Source organism: Ceratotherium simum, chromosome 11, assembly GCF_057802395.1.
Source record: "Ceratotherium simum simum isolate JZ-2026a chromosome 11, ASM5780239v1, whole genome shotgun sequence".
NCBI classification, from domain to species: Eukaryota; Metazoa; Chordata; class Mammalia; order Perissodactyla; family Rhinocerotidae; genus Ceratotherium; species Ceratotherium simum.
In genome coordinates, this window is record NC_141910.1 from 67,893,173 (window position 1) to 67,913,404 (window position 20,232).

A 20,232-nucleotide genomic window follows, 5' to 3' on the forward strand; every position below is an offset into this window, starting at 1 on the left:
ATGAGAAGCCCTGCTTGCTTCTTGAAGCATGCATGGGTGCTCGCCAGGTGGGGGTCAAGGATTCCCAGCAGAGGGAACAGCATGTGCCAAGGGCCGGAGGTGAGAGTGTGACAAGGAACTGCCAATCAATGGAGTTCAAGATGTGGGCATGGGGGATGCAGGGCTGGAGGAGAGGTAAGGCAAGGTCACACGCAGGGCTTCTCAGGCCATGCTTCCAGTGGGGACCGTGCTCTGTGAGCAAGGCTGTGAGACTGTGGAGCAATGTGGCCCACTCTCACTGGGGCTGTGTGGGGAATGGGTGGGGGGGGGAGATGGGGGGGGAGGCTGGGTCAGGAGACGGGCTGGAAACTGACAATAATGCAGGCAGGTGACGGTGAGTGCAGCACAGGACCGGTGACGTTGGAGGGACTGGGATCCATGGGGGCATGGTGGGGGGGGAGGTGGGGTCTTGATCTTGATGGCTAACCTAGAGACCAATGTGATAGGATGGAGGGAAAGGAAAGCTGAGAGGCACTAGACTGTCTCCCAGGCTTGCCTGTGTCTCTGAGCAGGCAGTGGTCTCTCTAGGAGACCTGGGAATAGTATATTGTGTCTTGGACATTCCATCATACAACATAAAACCCCACAAGCAGTGGCTTAGACAAAAAAGGCTTTGCTTTGTGTCCAGGGCTCGGGCAGTGGTTCAAGAATGCCATCAAGTACCCAGCGTCTTTTCCTGCTCTATTATCCTTAGCTCATGGATTTCAGCCTCGTGGTCATAGCATGTCTGCCCTACTTCCATTACATCTGCTTTCCAGGCAGGAGGAAGATGGATGGGCCAAAATCCTTCTGTCCTGGGACTTTGGCTTTGTATTCAGGAAGGGAACTGGGATAGGAGAGCGTGCCAGCGGCCCTGAACTGATATCTCACTGACCCCAACTCACTGGGTTCTCCTGGCTGGAAGGTGGCTGGAAGGTGAAGCCATAGTTGCCCAACCTCTGAGAGGAGGGGCCCTCGCACTTGCTGTTCCCTGTGCCTGCCATCCTCCCGCCCAGCTTCCACATGGCCGGCCCCTCACTTCTTTCCAGTCTTTGCTCAAACGTCACCTTCCCAGGCCTTCTCTGACCACCCTATTTCATTCTCACCCACCCATTGTCCAATACCCCCACCCCTTCACTAGTTTATTTTTTCCACAGTCTTATCACCTTCTAAGTATTACTACATTATACTCCATAATCAGCTTATTTAGTTTACTGTCTGTTGCTCCCAGCTAGAAACATAAGCCCTCAGAGAGCAGGATTTCTGTCTGGATCATTCTCCTAGCACAGAGTCTGGCACACAGCAAGAACTATGTGAACGAGTGAATGAATGAATGAATGAATGAAGAGCTCCGACACGGGGCCAGCTAATAGGAGAGCACCTTTCCCTACCTAGGGATTCTCTTTCCACCATGCCCAGGCTCTGCTTGAGAGGAGACTCCTCAATACATGAGCCCTGCCCCGGGAGCCCCCAGACGGGAAGACAGATGAGACCCACATCCGAGAGGCGACTGGGCAGGACTAGAGCCTTGCAGATGGCGGGGCCATGGGAGCCAGAGAAGCGGTGCCCCAGGAAAAGCAGGGCACCTGAGCTGGCCCAGGGGGCTTCCTGGAAGAGGCTGAGCAAGGCTGGGAGCCATGAGGGCGGTTTGGGAGGGTGCAAGGACCAGAGAGTATCCTAGGCAGGAGGTCAGTGTGAAGCAAACGCTCCTCTCCTCAAACGATGGCACTGAGAATCAAGGTAAGCTCCCTTTCCCCCACAACCCAAAACCCAAGCCCACGATGGGGAGTCCCCCGCAGCCCAGGACCAGCTCCCTCAGCAAGGAAAAGTCAGAAGTGAAAAAGTCCCAGGACTCTCACACCACAAGTCCCCACCCCCCTGCCCCTCTGTCCCTCTGGTCCCCGACAAAGGTGACCACCGAGCCGGCTGTAGGGGGAGGAGGCTTAAGGCGAGCTACTTGCTAAATATATGCTCTGATATGAGCCAAGCTGTCCATATCTGAATACGTGTTTTTAATCCGAGCAGTAAGTTCCCAGGCTGCCCAGCACACAAACAGCCAGTCACTCCCCTGCCTGGCAGACGGGGAGATGGAGCAGATCTGATGCTCCAGGAGGACAGGTGAGCAGACACAAATTTCCACGTCCTTTGTAAGGCTCGGACAATACATTTTCCTGGCCCCTTCTGTGGGCTGACATCTTGCAGGAGGAAAATGAAAACCACAGGTTGACCCCAGACTGGGAAAAGGAAAAGGGCAGAAGACTTGAAACTCAATTTCCACAAGGGGAGCCACAAAGACCCAGCAAAGAAACCTGCTGTTTTAAACAATCGTGTGTCAGGGGTGGCAGGATGTGAATACAAAGATTGATGATGGTGCTGGTGCTGGTGCTGGTGCTGGTGGTGGTTGTGGTGGTGGTGGTGGTAGTGGTGGTTGTGGTGGTGGTGGTGGTGGTGGTGGTGCTGGTGGTGGTGCTGGTGCTGGTGATGGTGGTGGTGCTGGTGGTGGTGGTGGTGCTGGTGGTGGTGATGGTGCTGGTGATGGTGACAATCCTTACATTTACACAGCACTTTAGAGTTTACAAGAGGTCTAATGGCTACTTTCACAACAATCCTGGGAGGGAGGTTTTCTAATTCCCATTTCACAGGCGAGGAAACAGATGCTCCAGGGCAGTGCCCCGGCAGACCCAAGGGACCTGCCAGGAGGAGGCCATGGTGGGTGCTGTTTGAGTGGGTGCTGTTTGAGCCTCGGGGAGGGGAGCAGGATAGGAACAGAGTCCACAAAGGCGCTTTTTTCCTTTAAAAAGAACAGTCTGTTCACATCAGATTGTAAGGAAGTCAGTCCAGCGTCAAGAAGAGGCATCTCGAGTCTGCGGTCACCATCCACTGGAGTTCAATGAGGCAGACATCTCTCCGCCCAGGGCATCTGGGGCCCGAGGCTTGTTTTCTTGCTCAGATCGCAGCATCCTCTGTGGCTGGAGGACGAAGCTCGCCCATCCAGTCACTGCGCCCACAGAGGCTGGAGTCTACCACTTTCTTAACAGACGCTGATGTCCAGCACAGCCACCAACTCTGTTCCACGCCCGTGTGCAGCCTCTTGAGTCCGTGACGAGCCCACTCAAGGCCCCCACCAGTTAACAAGCTTGTGCGTAACAGGCCATCCAGTGTGGGGATGCAGTCGGCCTTGCTTACTACAAACCCACAGAAGGGAGGAAAACGAGGGGACGTGCCTTCTGCTAATGAAGCGACTGCAAAGAAACACACGGTGGGAGAGAGAGAGGCAGCGATGCGCACTGTGGGCCACCAGCTGCTGATGCTGTGGGAGCTCTGTTTCCGTGGGGTCTGAGGATGCTGAAGCCAAACTGCACGAAAGGAGAAAGGAAACTGCCAGGTATTTGACAATACCCAGAAGTGCAAAGAGCTTTCTACACAGTTAACTGTCAAGTGATTGCCTTTAGAAATGATTAGATGCAGAGGGACCCCAGAATAGGCATGAATGGGAATTTTTTTTAGTGTATAAAACTATGAGAAGCAGACTGATAAAGCACTGTTCTACATTCTGGAAAATGCCTATGAACAAGAACAGATCAAATGAAGCAGTTGCTGTACCAGCCCTCCAACAAGCCCAGGCCCACTCACCCCATGGGACAGGGAGAGGGGTTCTGGGCCCACAGTGTGGCAGTGGCTGCCGCATAAGCCCAGGGCCCCTCCTTGGCTTCCGCTGTCTTGGGTCACAACCATAATATAAGCTTCACAAGGGCAGGGCCCCAACGTCTTGTTCACCGTTGCATCCCCAGGGCCGAGAGCCAGGCTTGGCATACAACATGTAATTGTTGAACTAACTGGTTGAATCTTACATGGTAATCATCATTCACACTAAGAAGAGCATTCCTAGCTTTATTAAAAGATTCTGTTCTGGTTGCTGTTTCAGGATAGGTGTTCCCTCGATGCATTTAAGTGTTTTGGCAGGAAAGGTAGGGTTACGCAGCATTAATAATTAAGCAAACAGAATGGAGGGCAAAATTATGTCAGAAATCACTATGTAAGACAATGAAACATATGACCTTTATTTAGAAAAGTTTAATCACATACACAATTTCAGAAATATCATATAAAATGAGGCTTATTCCTTTTCTAAGACAACTGGGATACCCAGGAAACCACAGGGACACACCCGGTCTCCATGGTAACCGACCTGTTTCCAGTGACAGGAGAGCTTCCTTCCTGCCTCTGTGTGGAATCTTGCAATAAACTGAGGACCCAGCTTTCAAAAATAATTTCTAAACACTGGAACCATACTAATTTCTTTTTAAATATGGTTTCCTTATGATGAAGATCCTGAAATAATTTAGCAGATGTGTATGGAATTTTGCTGACAATTATATTTTCTTTCTCAAGATCATAAATACGGACAGCAAACTATAAAAATGTGACTTTTTAAAATTTCTAATCCAAGAAACTATAAGCAGACACTGAACTAGTAGCAAAGGCAACTTCTGGTTTCTTACATTTTATAGCAGTATTATTTGCCTGGAGACACGGCCCAGCCCCCAGAATCTCTCTCCTTCATTCACCCTGAAATCAAACTTTCATATTAGCCAATGTTTCTGATGGTTGGCCTCATCTTCATAACTTTCCACTGCTGACTCAATATCCTGGACTCAGATTAAACCTCTGAAAAATGATGGGAATAACAGCCTAAGAAGCCTTTGGAAGAATGCCACCGAAAGTCAGACATGGCCTTAAAAAGTCTAAGAAGGCCCTGCTTACTAGCCAGTAAAGACAGTCAACCCAAGATCAACCCAAGGTCAACGTAACACCAACTCAACATCAACCCAAGGTTAACCTAACACCAACCCAACATCAAGCCAATTTCAACCCAAGGTTGGAGGCAGGAGTAGCACAGGGAGGCAGTAAGGATCAATCCCAGGAGACCTCCAACTCACAGGAGCTAAAGACCAGCAGTTTCACTCTTGGGGGGTCATGAAGGAAGGGCAGAGATGGGGAACAGAGAGGTTATGTTCAAAAAGGGAACTGAAAAACATTAGCCTGTAGACAAACAGTAAGAAGATTATTCCTGGAAGAGGGCCACGCACAAACACCTGGTGATGAGAAGAGAAGGAAAAGAGGAGCAATGGAAAATGAAGGCAGGGACAGGTGGCCTGGACATCAAACCACCTCATCAAACCAAGGTCAACACGGCAGGAGCCATGCAGCCTCCCTCCAGGTCAAGAAACACAGTGCACGCCCAAATTCAAGCAAGCAAAATAGAAGAAACACATTCTAGATCATAAACAAACTCGACCCTCCGCCATGTTGAAATGGTGAATTTCTCGGAAGGCTCGCAACGTTTTTCTTTATATCCCAGTTAATAGAGTTACTCGGTTTTGAATTTGGATGAGATTAATACATTCTAATGATGTATTATGATAAATTTCCATTAATTCAAATTATCACAAGTATGGAATTTGTGGGTTCCAGCCAGCCAGTCTGACTATAAAAAGAAAGTTTGCTAAGCAAATTAAGGGGGGAAACAATGTTACCAGAAGAAAGCATTCTTGGGGTTCCTTTTAAAACCTTTTTTTTTTCAAATTGTAAGAGTAATACATGTCCATTGGTGAAAATTTAGAGTGTAGAGAAACACGAAAAAGCAGGAAAGAGAAATCACTCACGATTCCACCAGACTCAACCACTGTTAGCAGTTTGGTCAACTTCCTTCCCATCTATTTTCTCTGACTTTTTTTCCTTCCCAAACATAATTGAAATAAAACTGTCTGTACAGTTGCACATCTTGCTTCCCAGTCTAGTATTTAGGAGAAATATTTAAATTGCTTATTTTGAACCCCTTTAGCAAAAGTACCTAGTACCTACTAGCCTACTACCACAAATGTGCTCATTTCAAAGAATTCTTAGTAATTCATTAAAAAGACCAATTTGAGGTGAAATCTGGTCAGGAGTTCGCATTAATACATACACTTTTGTCTGAAATAACACAATTACTTGTCTGCTACAGTACTCCCTAATTTTGACTTTTCTCTTATTTACAATTAGTCAAAACAAGTTCAGGCCACCAGTGTCTTATATAATCAGGGTATGAGTATGACCACCGAGAAAGAACAGAAAGGCACCATTACAATGAGGAGGGCAACATCCTCTGCACTGGTTTTTCTTGGAGAGTGTTCTCTCAAAGGAAGAGTAAAACAGCTTCCGAATACGGCACAGAATTCAGAGCCTAAGAACGGAGCTCGACCGCCAAGCTTCCTCTGTGCTCCCACAGCGAACACCCCACTGAAATCACTCACCTCGTACCAGGAGCCCATCTTCTTAAGCTCAGATTCTTTAACATGAAGCCCCGTTCCTGGCACAGAGAGTCATGAGAAAGTGTTGAATGGATGGAGGGCTGGATGAAACACACAGAGTTCATCTCCCTAACTTCAGTACCCTCTGGCCCTACCCCTTCCTTCTAAACTGTGCTCCACCAGTTGGTTCAACATTATCAGTTTCTTCTGAATTATGATGCCAGCTCTTAAGACGGCAGTTGCTAAGGTATCTGTGTTTTCTAAGAGGTTCATTTTTTTCGTAGTCAGTTTAGCTATGAAAATTCTCACTATATTTATGTTGGATGTGCCCTACAAGTCAAGTACATTTTTAAACATTTTTCCTGAATTGTAGAGCTGACCGAAAATTTAGATGTTATCTAGCTGTGAGCCCCACTGGACAAATGAGTAAACTGAGATCTGGAGAGGAAAAGCCACCCACGCCCAGTGAAAGCCAGACATTAATAATGGGATAGGGGTCACTCCACCAACCCATAAAGCCTGACGGCTTCCAGACCCCTGTCCTGCAATTTTAATGCATGTGTGAAACACTCGTCTATCAGCAAGGAGCATGGAAAACGGCACTAGTGCACCAACCTGCCCAGTCACACATTCAGGCCTGCAAAGCAAGCCCCTTCAGTGGAGATGTCCCAGCTCAAGGGAGAGAGAGAATTCCTACTTCCTCTGCCTTTTTGTTCTATTCGGGCCTCAGTGGATTGGATGAGGTCCACCCACATCAGTGAGAAGATCTTCTTCACTCGGTCTACTGATTCAAATGCTAATTTCTCCCCGAGACAACCTCACAGACACACACACAAATAATGTTTTACCATCTCTCTGGGCATCCCTTAGCCCAGTCAAACTGACACATAAAATTAACCATCGCAGGTGGGATTTTCCAAGAATCTTCCAGATCAGTGATTCTCATGAGGCCGCTTTCAGAGTAACATTCCATCATCCACCCATTTGGGATCTCTATGCCTAACATCATCCTGTCCTAACTCCTCCCATTACCTCCCTAACAGTAGGGCCCACCCCCACCCCCACGGAAAGAGCAGCTAATTCACCCGCAATGGGTTATGTGATGCAGTGGCTCAAATGTTGGGAAGCAATACTGAGACTTGATGATGATGATAGTAGTGATGGTGATGGTGATGGTGAAGGTGATGATGGTGATGGTGGTGATGATGGTGATGGTGATGATGGTGTTGGTGGTGATGGGGATGGTGGTGATGGTGAAGGTGATGGTGGTGATGGTGGTGATGATGGTGATGGTGATGGTGGTGTTGGTGGTGACGGGGATGGTGATGATGGTGGTGATGGTGATGACAGTGATGGTGATGGTGGTGACAGTGATGGTGATGGTGGTGACAATGGTGATGGTGGTGATGGTGATGTTGAGGATGAGGATGTGGTTGTACTGGGAAGCCAGCAACTGGCCCAGGACAAGACACAGGGGAAGGAGCTATGGGTCACAGTGAGACTTTGCACTGCCAGGGGTCTCTGGCCGAGAGAACTTGGAATTCCTTATCTGTGCTACACCTCCCCTCCTCCCACTCCCACCAACAATGGTGAAAATAATTCCCAAATGCATAAGCTTTCACCTTACAGCTAGCTCTGAGAACAATCAGCCAGGCCATATTGTTTCTAGGTCAGGTAAGAGCAATCACCAAGAACAGATGCTAATAAAAGCAGCAATTCGTTATGCCATCTTCAGAGAGAAAGGAGAGGGACAAGCCCTCCCCAGAGAATAAGAACAGATCCATGTGCCAAAGGTCTGGCGTGAAGCAAAGCCAGGCCCGAGCATCTGTCTGAGGCCTGTTTCCACCTTCACTTACTGGGAAGAAAGACACCCAAAGAGGCCAAAGCGGCCCCCACGTTTTCTCTCCGCCCCTGGAAGCCAGGCCACGCTGTCCAGGCTGCGCCACCAAGCACGGGATGGGCACCACACAACTGCAGGATTTTTAATGAAGCCTCATTCCTGCCACTGCCACCCCACGCTCCGGCGAGGGCTGAGAGAGAGAGAGAGTGCACTACCAGTCCTGCCTGCCCACAGCCCTGCCTCGCCCCACAGCCGGCGGCAGGCTTCCCTGGACATCCCACGCTCACTCTGCCAGGAGTGACTCTCCAATCACACATGCAGATATAGATCACTGCATGATGTTGGAAATGACTTTTTTTTAAACCCAGGTGATTGATTTTGAGAGGTTCTCATTTCCCTCCAAAATGAATCACAGCGCAGCAAAAAGAAAGGATGGGAGTGAGAGGGAAGGGTGGGGAGCTGTCGTCAATTCCATTTTCTGGAAACATCTGTTAAATGTATAGAGGAAGCAGAGACCTGAGCATTTTGCTGCTGGAGGGAAAAAAGCGCCGTGATCCATACACACCACTGCACAGAATCGTAATTCCGACAGTGATCCCAGGAGTCCCCCTTCAGCCCGCTGGCACACCAGCGCGAACGCACGCAAACTCAATAAATGCTTTCCAAGCGCTCAAGCAGGGAAGGGATCAAGAGGTCCAAGCCTCCTTATGTCTGAGGAATAACCTGCAGATCTCTTTGTGCAGCCCCCCATGTTCAGGGTCACCGTGGCTGCATCAGGGACCCTGAGAGATGCTCCTCAGAGGACACAAGCTGGGACAATCTAAAATGGCAGCTCTCCAAACTCCAAATCATGGCCCTCACCGGCTCCCTTCCAGGAGCCTTCACACACATGTTCACAGGTTCACACATCGAATGCCTTGTTACTACAGTCTGGGTCAAAACATGGCTAAGAAACCTGAATTTGAAAAGAAATACTTAGTGGCAGAGGAGGCATTGCCACCCAAGAACATTTAAATAGCAACAGCACCACCACCATTTACCACAGACATGTGAGCAGCCAGAACACCGTGCACCCAGGTCTCATGTGACTATCTGAGGTGGGCCTAGAACCCCTCTGGACCTGAGCAAACGCAGGCACAGAAAGCATCACCCAGCCAATAAACAACACAGCAGAGACTGACTTGAACACAGGTCTGCCTGACCCCAACAGCCCTGATCTCTCCCCTGGGATATTTTGCAAAATAGGGTCTAACAACCCTGATCGGAGAAAAACAAGACACTCTTAAGGTCCACTGTGAAAGTTCTCTACATCAGTGGGAGAGAGAGATCACCTGTGATCTGGTGGTCTATACAGCAGACCCAGATCAACCTGTATACACTGAGTATACAATTTCTGTGTCTCAGACTGAGCATCTGTAAATGGGGTCTCCTCCTCTGCTACTCCCTTCAAGAACAAAAAGGATGCAGGAAGAGAAAGTCTTCCGAAAGGCACAAGGCATGGAAGTGCACTCACCCCCTGGCTCCCCAAGGGCCTTCCTCTCTCCCTATTTACCAGGAGACCTCTCTACACGCACACACACTTACACTGAGTCACTCCTACCTGGCCAGCTGTGAGCCAGGTCCTGGGGCAACTGAAGATGTGTCATGAACCACTCACGCCCTAAAAGGAGTTTACATTGATTGGGAAGTGATGAGAAGAAAAACTGAACAATGGCCCAGGAAAAGCCCCAGAAGGGACTAACCTTACTACCAAATGGGGGCAGAAAAGAAAGTGACCTCGTTTAATTCTTGGTTCTTCTACTTTCTGCCAATGGCTTTGGGCAACTTATTTTGCTCTGAGCATCCTCGATTTTTTCATTTAAAAAATGGGTTTGATCCCATTTGCCTCACATGTTCTTGCTGAAACAAGAGAATGTCTGTAGCAGGGCTCCACATCACAATTACACACTCTGTACTTAAAATTCCAATGCTCTGCTGGATACTCAGGCATTCACAAAAGAAACGTGAGGAAAGCAACCTCAGTCGGTCCACCAGCATGCCTGGGTGTAGCACAGAGCCCAGTGCTGAGCCAGGTGCAGGGATGAGGGGCCAGCATGGCCTGCTCACTGTGCCAAAGAGCTCACTATCCTGCAGGGAGACAAGACGCAGCTATCTCATAGGCGTTGAGGCAGCAATCAATTCTAACTGGAAGATTCCAGGAAGGCCGCACAGAGGAGGCCCTTGAGCCAAATCTATTACAGAAGAGACAGGAAGAAAAGGCAAATCTAGACAGACAGAAAGCCGATTGGTGGTTGCCTGGGGCTGGGGGTGGGAACAGCGAGTGACAGCAAATAGGCACGAGGGAGCCTTCCAGGTGATGGAAATGTTCTAAAACTGGACTGTGGTGACGGTTGCACAACCCAGTAAATTTACTGAAAAGTAATGAATTGTACACTTAAAGTGCGTACACTTCATGGTATATATATTATAATAACTCCATAAAGCTGTTAGTTAAAAAAATTTTTTAAGGATGAGTAGGAGTTTAGTCGATGAAGAAGTCTGGGTGGAAGAGAAGAAAGGCGGGCGCTGGAACAAGCCGGCCTCGCCTCGCCCTGGCAGTACCACCTCCAGCCACTCCACTCCCCCATCTCCCTCCCAGACACCTGCACCCCATCCCGCGTGTCAGCTTAGATGATGCTTCTCCCGGAGGCCCCCTGGCCTTCGCACGGGGTAGGTGCTCCCCTCCAAGGCTCCACAGGCTTGTTTGATAGTCTCCCCACCCCCAGCCCAAGACCAAGCTTGGCTCAGGCAGGGAAGAAGCCTGTGTCCAGCTTTCAGAGCCCAGCTTGGAGCAAGGCACACAGGGAGTGTTCAAGAACATTTACCGAGGAAGAGAATGACCCTGAGGGTGGCGGGGGTGGAGAGTGAGATGATGAAATCTGTTTTAAATGTTGACCTGATGATAGCATGACCGCAGCAAAGGAACTGGAAGCTGGGCTCCAGCTAAGGGATGAGAAGGCTTTGCTCTGCAGGAAGAAGAGGCGGCAAGGGGATGGGGAGGAGGAGTCAGGGCAACAGAGGACTGAGGGATTCGATGGGTAGAGAAAGAAGGAAACACGCCTGAGATTTCTAGCTGTAACAAACAAGTAGGCAAGAGTCATGCACCCTAACAGTGAGAAATCAGGTTCGGTGTGGGGTTCTGGGCTCTGCTTTGATGTGCAGGAGCGCGGAGCCCACATGACAGTGTTGGGTCTGAGCCCTGGGAGAGCTCAGGTCTGCTCACCTGCCAGTGCACAGCCATGAGCGCAGGTGGCGGGAGAGTACTCACTACAGGGCCTGACTGAGGGGACACAGAGCAAGGGAAGATTTCTGCGAGGGCAACAGGGTATTGAGGCAATCAGGGAAGGCTTCTGAGAGGGGAACCACGCACCCTGAAAGACTTTTTCCTGTCTTCAAGATCAGGGCAGCTTGATCCATGGAGTAAGAATTTAACAATCCCGAGTGTTTCTTAGCCAAGGGCCAGAGAGCCATCACTAGCTCCTCAGAGACTTCTTGTCTCCCCAACCCCAGTCTCCTGGCTTCCTGCCAACCGGGGTTGCACCTCAAGCACTGAAAAGAAACAAATACCCAGAAAACACAGCGGCTGGATTAGCACTTGGCCGGCAAAGGTAAATGAGAAGAGCCCGAAGAAGGCATCTGCTGCTCCGGTGCAGGCAGGGGAGGGCTGCAATAGGAAGGGAGCTGAGAGCTCTCGGAAGGTGTCTTTAGTTAGTCATGCCTCATAAATGCAGATATGAAGCTTTGCCTCTGAAATTCAATTATACTTGAAACGACAGAGCCAAGATAGGGCTTTCTTAAAGGATTTACTGTGCTTTTCAGATGATTAAAAAAAAAATTCTTTAGACTTGCACCTTGCTCATCGGCACCTAAGAAATGTTCCACTTGTCAAACTGTATTGATTACCTGAAGTTACATTAAAACCCATGCCACTAAGGGCCGGCCCGGTGGCGCAAGCAGTTAAGTGCACATACTCCGCTTCGGCGGCCTGGGGTTCGCAGGTTCGGATCCCGGGCGCGCACCGACGCACTGCTTGTCAAGCTATGCTGTGGCGGCATCCCATACGCCCCGATGCACTGCTTGTCAAGCCATGCTGTGGCGGCATCCCATATAAAGTAGAGAAAGATGGGCATGGATGTTAGCTCAGAGCCAATCTTCCTCAGCAAAAAAAAAAAAAGAGAGAGAGAGAGAGAGAGGAGGATTGGCATCAGATGTTAGCTCAGGGCTGATCTCCCTCACACACACACACACACAAAAACCCATGCCACTAGATTCCAATCTTTTTTTTTTTTAGTAGAAAGTGATTTGAAAGAAACATTTTTTCCATGAGGCAGGTGGCACCAAGAGACCCCCCAAGCCTGCTCCGCTATCTCCATGGACAATTACTCTCTGTCATATGCTGATGAGAAACTCAATCCAAAGGGAAGAGGCCAAGAGCCAGGTGAGATGCCCAGATGCACGGCCTTACAACTGGGCAGGAAAACCCTGAAGAAACCCAGCAAGACTGTGGGAGAATGGTGAGTCCCAAAGCAGAGCCTGAGTAAAGTCTACAAGTGCCTTCCTTCCCCAGGCACAATGACATGAAGGGCTGACAAACTAGCAAAATACACATAATCCCTATCAAGTCTGGGCTGGCAACTCAGAAACTGGAAGTATTATCCCACAACAAACAAGCACAGTTTAGGGCTTGCTGGAATGCTAAGTTCTAATACAAACCTGATCCCAATCTAGATAAAATTTCAGCTGTCAAGAAGCTTACTCTTTGCTGCCAAGTAAACTCTGGGGGTCCTTATTAGTATCCTGGATTATCAGCAGTTCCTAAGTGACCTTGGCACTTTACCACTTAGGAGTGGCAAGACAGGGTCTTGGAATAAGTCGGGGGGAGGGACTGTAGGAGTAAGGGGGAGACAGCCCTGGTGCACAAACACTCAACATGATGTTTTATGTGAACGGCAGCCCTTGGAATTGTGCACACGGAGCCCTGCAGGCAGTGAGTGCGGGCCCCAGAAGCCAGCACTAGCACTTCACCAGGATGAAACCCCACAGCAGCTCCAGGGAGAAATGGAGCTCGGTGAGTACGAGGCCCCGGCTGGGGAGTGTGCGCCAAGGGGAGTCCACTCCTTGTCCTTCAATAGCTTGTATTTCTAATTCTGCACAGCCCCGTGGCCAGAAAGGGGCATTAGGATAAATTCTGAAGGAATTTGTCCAAGCTCTTTTATTTCTCTCAGAGTGTCTCTCTAGGAGGGCTTGTTGGAAATGAATGGATCCTTGGCTAGAGATTGGGCAAATCTCTGTTCTTCCCGGGTTTTGACTTAGTCTTGTTTCTCCACAAGTCGAGTGACCTTCCGGGCATCTGAGACCCAATGCCAAGTCTCCCAAATTATTATTGCCCATTGACATCTATTTTCCACCTTACAGAAAGCGTAACAGTGGAACTCAAAGGAAGCAGGCAAGGCTAGAACGAGGTACCACATCCCACGTCCCCTGCAAGGGAAAGGCAGGGCCCCTGGGCCTTCCCTCCGGCACATTATTCAATAAAACCTCAAGAGCTCAGTAATTACAGGCACTTTCAAAAGTGAAACAGAAATAGATCTAGGGCCAAAACATTGGTTTGCTTGAGACAAAGGGCCGGTTTTAACTAGGGGGAAAAAAAACCACTAGCTTTTGGTCTGTCTACTGAGCTGAGAAAGCCAGACTGATTTTTTTTTTTAATACTATTACCGAATCTGATTATGGGGAAGAGAGTAGGATTCAGATCAAAAGCCCTTTTCTCCTCTAGGACATAAAATCATTTTACGAAACAGAAAAAACAGGTTGCCTTCTAAGTGTGCCCGTGACACCAAATCAGGATGAAAAATTAGCTTTTTCAGCTGCCCCCGCCTGCCATCACTGCTGATATCTCAGGGCTCCGGTCCTGGCAGAAGACACACTGAAGGACCAAGCCAGAGGTTTCTACTCCTGTGTCATAAAAGCCTGCAAAGGATTCCAGTTTCCCTGAAAACAGCAACGGATGCACCTGATACTTGGAGCGCGTCTCATACCCACATGTAGCCTGCCCATGTCCCCATGCCCCTGCCCATTCCCAGCCAGCGCTCCATTTTGAGAGCCTCCTGCACCATGAGGCTGGCTGCTCCCTTGGTGAAAGGTTATTTGTTTTTCCGACGGGAAAGGGTCCTGAGAGGAACAAACCACAGACACGGAGGGAAGGAATCACTGGCTCTGGCAGGAGGCGGCAGGGCAGCCCAAGCCAGCTGGCCCAGCTGGGTGTGAGCAAGCACTGCGGCGTGGCTGGCAGGACTCCTGAGTATGAATCGTGGTTAGAGCTGTGTGCATTCACTGCGGTTCAATGTTATGAGTACTAGGTTTCAAACTAAATATTTTAAAAATTACGGTGGGGGACTAGAATAAAGGGTCCCACGCGGATCTCGGCCTCCTGCATAAGGCTGATCTAAGGGGGGGATGGGCGGGGAGAGTTGGAGGGTGTCCAATGCCGATGCCCAAGGCAGGACTCGCCGTCCTGACAAACACCCTCCTCTAGGAGGAATCCGTGTTGGCCCAGAGGAAAAGGGGTGGCCTTCAGCGTGACCAGGCCCGGGGTGGGGGATGCCCTGGGAGCCCGAGATCCGTCTCTGCGGCGAGCGCCACTTTCACACCTTGGCTCCCGGATTCCTCGAGCTGCATGCCCCGGGGTCTCGCACTTGTTGAACAAAAGGGATCCCGACTCCCGCAGCCACTGCCTTCGGCCAGGAGAGGGACCCGCTCGGGCGCCGGAGCCTTCGCGGCTGGAGAATGGCCGGCGCCCGGCGCTGCGCGCTCCCACACACCCGAGGCGGCGCCGCCGGGGACGCGCGGCGAGGAAGCGGCTCACCCGGCAGCCTAAACTTTCTCGAATCTCGGTGCTTAGCCGTTAAGTTAGGGCCCTGAGAAAGGCACAAACCACGCGCGGAGTGGGGGGATTATAAGATCCCCACCCACGATAAAGAAAACAAAGATTTTTTAAAAAGAGAGACGCTAATTAATTAACGTAGCACTACTACGTGCCAGGCACTGGCCAAGAGCTATCTGGAGTGCGTTCTCATTTTAACTGTCACGACAGCCCGCGAGGGAGGAACTGTCCCCATTCGATACAGAAGCAAACTGCAACCCGGGAAGGTGGTGTGTCTGCCCCAGGTCGCAGTGCGGGTCACGGCGATGCCAGGGCTCCTAACTCCGGAGCTGGGCTCTGTCCATCGCTCCTCGGCATGGGAAGGAGGGAGTGGATGGCCGCCGCGCGGGTCCCCTGCCCTGGCCAGGGTACACAGGCGACCCACGTGGGCCTCGCGGCCCTGGCCCCCTGCTCCCGAAGCTCGCGCCAGCCCCCTCGGATCCCAGCTGTCCCCCGGGGCTCTGGAGCTCCGCACTGCGCTGGCCGGCGGGGACCGGAGGCTCCGCGCGTAGGACTGGACCGCCCACGCCCACCCCGCCGCCCGCGCCCCACGCACAGCCGCTCACACACGACACCTGCCCCGCACCGGTCCCCACCAGCAACTGCGCCCCAACACCCAATTCCACAAACGCAGCCCAAAATGTGCACACCCAACTGCACACACGGATGCCTACGAGGACGCGCCATTCCAGGGACACACCACTGTCCTCGGTCACCCACAACTCCACCGCGCAGAGAAACATAGGCACCCCCCAACACACGCGCGCGCGCGCGCACACACACACACGCAGAGAGCCTGATCGCAGCGCACCCCAGTGCACACGCCCTCACTCCCTGTAGCCCCGCAGCCCGCCCTTTCCCTACCTGCTCCGGCGCAGGACGCTGTCCGCCGGCTTCCCGAGCTCAAGTTCGGCGCCGCCGGCGCTGAGGCGGGCGCGGGCCGCTGCCCGGGACGAGCGCGCCAAGGCCAGAAAGGGTGGCTAGGAGCGCGGGCCTCCGTGCGTCCGCAGCCGCCACGCCGGCCCTGCGCTCATCGCCCCCCAGAAAGACAAAAGGAAGCCGGCAGCGAGGGAAGGAGCGATGAGGAGGAGCCGGTCCGTCCGCCGCCCGCAGCCGCCGCGGCCCGCCTGCCAGCCGGGAGAAGGAAGGGACGCGAGGGCGGGACCCGGAGGCGGGGGCCGGGGGCGGGGCGCGCGGCCGGGGCGGGCACTCGGGGCCCCTGCGGACCGCCCCCGCCTCGACCACGCCCCCAGTCTTAGCCCCGCCCCCCGAGCGCCGCTGCGGTCAAGCCTCCGTCCCTGGCCACGCCCCCTGCTGGCCTGTTGGCGCCGGGCGTCTGCCCTTTCCACGCTGGCGCCGCGCTCCTCTTTATGCAGTCTCGGCCCAGTCGAAGCGCTGACCCGATCCCGCCCCGCGCGGATTTCGGGGCAGAGCGGAGCCGAGCACTGGTTCCGCCTCCCTAACCCTTGGCCTCTGGCCCGCGGGTGTGGGAGAGGCCCGGAGGCGGTGCCCGGGGTCCCGCTCCCCCGCCTCCTGTCCTCTGCAGGAAGTGCGGCCCGGGTGGCCCAGAAGGGGAAGAGGCCAGAGTCTCCCCGGGCCGCCTGCTTGGCCCCTCTGGCACTCCCACCCCCTGTCCGGTGAGAAGATACCAACAACCTTCCCGCCCTGGTTCAGGGAAGGAGCCCGGGGTCGGGAGGAGGGAGACCCGAGTTCCAGTTCTGGCTGCCTTTGCTAACTCTAGGCCATTTGGACAAGTCCCTTAGACTCCCTCGGTCTCGGTTTCCCCACCTCTAAAATGGACAGAAGGAGGAGCAGGCTCCTTCAGGCCCTTCCCTCCCTAACGTGCTGTGGGTCTTCAGTCTCTACTCGCTGGTTGACTTCTCAGTCCCGGGTCAGGTGGCCTGGGTCTCAGGGAGAGGCAGAAGTGCTCCCTGCGGACTTCCTCCATCCCTCTGCGATGGCACTTGCATCAGAGGGCAGGAATCAGGGACTGTGCTTCCCAGGCCCCTCGATTTGGCAGCTCCTGAAAATCTGGGCCCTAGATACGCAATATATACACACCCCCACCACTACCGCCACCACCCACCCTAAACATCCCCAAAGAAAGGTAACCACAGAAACAGCCATAAATGTGGAGCTGGGGGATAGTGTTAGGCTGAGACAAACTGTCTTTCCAGCGTCTCTAGGGGAAAGCTCAAATCCTCCTCCACAAAAACTCGGTGAGTGAACTCCCACTCCACTGAAGGCTGGGGAAGAAATGGGAGTGCGCGACCCTGGGGGGAGTTGGCTGGGGGCTGGCAGGCAAGGTGATCTGAGCCCAGACCCCTCCCTCTGCAGGCAAATGGCAAAAGCAAACCCAGAGGGAGTTAGTCTCCTGGTGGCCCTGCTGCGAGGATTAAATGCAATAATGACTGTCAGCATCAGCAGTACCAGGCTGTGGTGATGTCATACAGAGCCACTTGGGTACCTAGGGGCGCCATCTTTCCTTCTCAGCAGAGACCAGTGGCCAAGGTCATTGCGCAGGCTTCCTGCAGCACATCCACACAGAGGGTAGGGTTACAGCTGGGGAACCTTCAGTCAGATGCCCAGCCCAGGCGCATTAGCTGGTGACTGCAGAGACTGGATTAGTGGGGGTAGGTTATGTTCTGCTATGGTCACACATCCGACCCCACTTTTCACTTGGGTTGCATGCAGTTCACTGCAAATGGGAGGCCATGGGGAGGAGTCACACAGGCATTCAGGAACCCCAGCCTGTTCCATCTAGAAATTCTCCTACCCTCCTTCAGTGCTTCCGAGGCCTCCACTGGCCCCTCCACTTCTAGCCAGCAACAAGAGAGGAGAGAACACTAGCCTGGGGTCCCCGGGTCTTTAGGAGCCAGGCCTGGAAGAGGCACACATCACATCCACCTGCATTCACTGCCCAGAATTAGTGGCAAGGTCCCACCTGGAAGCAAGGGGTCTGGGAATTACGTCTTCCTGTGTGCCCAGGAGGAAACAGTCGCTTTTGTGAGTGCATCGCAGGGTCTCTCCCACAGAATCAGAGCACTCTTCTCCCAAGCTCAGTCACAGGGCCACAGATGTCCGCACAAAGCACCCTCATCATGGTTGTCAAGGCCTGAGCTATTGGTGGACACAGGCGAGAGGCAGGGGAGAGGATGAGAAAGCTCAAGAAATCGAAAAAGAATACTGAGGCAGTTCGTGGACCCGCCTCTCACGTGGACCTCACCCAGCATGACTCCTCCTCCCCATAGATCTGAAACCTACCTGTCCCTCCAGCTCAGTTCAGCTCCCCCCTAGCCCTCCACCCTCTCGGCTCATGTGTACTCCCTTCTCTGAACGTCTAAGAAGGTGCGTGTCTCCCTCAGGAGAGATACAACCTGGTCTCTTCCCTTTGTGTCTACTGCTCCTTCAATACCCCTCGCGGAGCTTAGTGGAGGGAGAGCGTGAGGAGTTATTCAGCAAGTACTTTTGGATTTAATAAACTAAAGCAACTAAGAAAGCAAATTCGGGATGTAGGGTCTTATATTACAGATCTTCCTCGACTTACGACGAGGTTACCTCCCCATAAATCCATTGTAAATTGAAAATATCGTAAGTTGAAAATGCATTTAATACATCTAACCTGCCGAACATCGTAGCTTAGCCTGGCTGACCTTAAACATGCTCAGAACACTTAACCTTAGCCCACAGTTGGGCAAAATCATCTAACACAAAGACTATTTTATAATAAAGTGTTGAATATCTCATGTAATTTATTGAACACTGTACTGAAAGTGAAAAACAGAATTGTCGTGTGGTGCAGAATCATCATAAGTGTATCGGTTGTTCAACCTCGTGACCGCGGGGCTGACTGGGAGCTGCAGTTCACTGCCGCTGCCCAGCATCATGAGAGAGGATCACACCGCATATCACCAGCCTGGGAAAAGATCAACATTCAAAATTCAAAGTACGATTTCTACTGAGTGAATATCACTTTCAAACCATTGCATAGTTGAAAAATTGTTAAGTCAAAGAATCATGGTAAGTTGGGGACTGTCTGTAGTTTCCTGGGGCTGCTGTAACAGAGTACCACAAACTGAGTGGCTTAAACGACAGACATGTATTGTCTCAGAGTTCTGGAGGCTGGAAGTCAGAGATTAAAGTGTCAGCAGGGTGTTCCTTCTGAAGGCGGTGAGGGAGACTGTTTCAGGCTCTCTCCTAGCTTCTGGGGATTTCTTGGCTCGTAGATGGCCATTTTCTCCTTGTGTCTTCACATCATCTTCCCTCTCTGTGCGTCTGTCTCTGTGTCCAAATTTCCCCTTTTTATAAGGACACCAGTCATATTGGATTAGAGTCCACCCTCATAACCTCATCTTAACTTGATAATCTGCAAAGACCCAATTCCAAATAAGGTCGTATTCACAGGTACCAGGGGTTAGGACTTCAACATCTTTATCGGGGAACAGTTCAACAAATGACAGGTGTCATGCTATATATACAATTTGTCTTCCATATGATGACTGTAAACACTTAAGGACAGAAATAACTCTGATTATTCTTCATAATATCTGACTTAGTTTTATGACGTTACTGTTTTCAAGGCACTTTTACATATGCTGTCTCCAACATTCTTGAGATTATTCCCACATTTTACAGATGAGGACATCTACTCTTGGAGAAATGAAATGTCCAAGGTCACACATTAGAATCAATGACAGCCAGGTATGAAAGCCAGACTCAATATCACTGAGCTGGGCCCACACGGGCTTTGGAAAAAATACTATTTTAAAAAATCATCTGTAGTACGTGGATGAACTTGAATGTTTACCCCACTAGGGAAGTTCTTTAAAATAAATGTGGTTTTAGCTCAAAGCCCGGTCCCGACTATTTGGGGAAGTGGAGGCCAGCTTATTTCCAGGTCCTCTTTTGATTCTGTCACTTGGTTTCATTTGTAATTACAGAGGGGAGAAGTGTGGCTGCCGGGAATAGAGTGGGTGATGCTCCTCTGGTAGACGTGGCACCTCGGGCTGCATGCCCTTCCCCTGACCCCAGAAGCTCAAAGCAGAGGAAATAGCCAGAGAACTTGCTGGCAGCACCAATGGCAAGAATCGCCGGGTCCTGCCTTCTGTCAGTAGATGCTT

General features: G+C 51.5%; 1 protein-coding gene across 2 annotated transcripts in view; it reads right to left on the reverse strand.

Annotated features, from left to right (window-relative positions):
* The window catches only part of HPCAL1 (hippocalcin like 1), a 118,077-nt gene extending 101,822 nt beyond the window's left edge, over positions 1-16,255 (reverse strand). The window contains exon 1 of one of the 2 annotated variants that reach the window (XM_087437164.1): positions 15,977-16,255. The gene's annotated coding sequence lies outside the window, so the exon portion shown is untranslated. The remainder of the gene's footprint in view (positions 1-15,976) is intronic. The other variant, XM_004436464.3, reaches the window with a different exon arrangement.
* Between the last annotated feature and the right edge of the window lie 3,977 nt (positions 16,256-20,232).